The sequence below is a fragment of the Lupinus angustifolius genome, chromosome LG06, assembly GCF_001865875.1.
Source record: "Lupinus angustifolius cultivar Tanjil chromosome LG06, LupAngTanjil_v1.0, whole genome shotgun sequence".
Lineage (NCBI taxonomy): Eukaryota > Viridiplantae > Streptophyta > Magnoliopsida > Fabales > Fabaceae > Lupinus > Lupinus angustifolius.
The window spans coordinates 13,589,851-13,590,062 of record NC_032014.1 but is presented as its reverse complement, the minus strand read 5'-3'; positions in this window follow the sequence as shown (position 1 = coordinate 13,590,062).

Below are 212 nucleotides of genomic sequence, written 5' to 3'. Positions count from 1 at the left end.
ATAATTTATATAATATTTTGTATGAGAATATACTATTTTTCAATTAATTATATTTTAGATAGGATGGTAACGAGCGGGTATAGGTAGTGTTTTTTTGTTCCCAAATTCACAATATTTGCAACTAACAGTGCGAGTAATATGTATTGTGGGTATCCAATAAGTTTTTAATTTTAAATATAATTATATTTATATATTTTGTAATAATCAATATG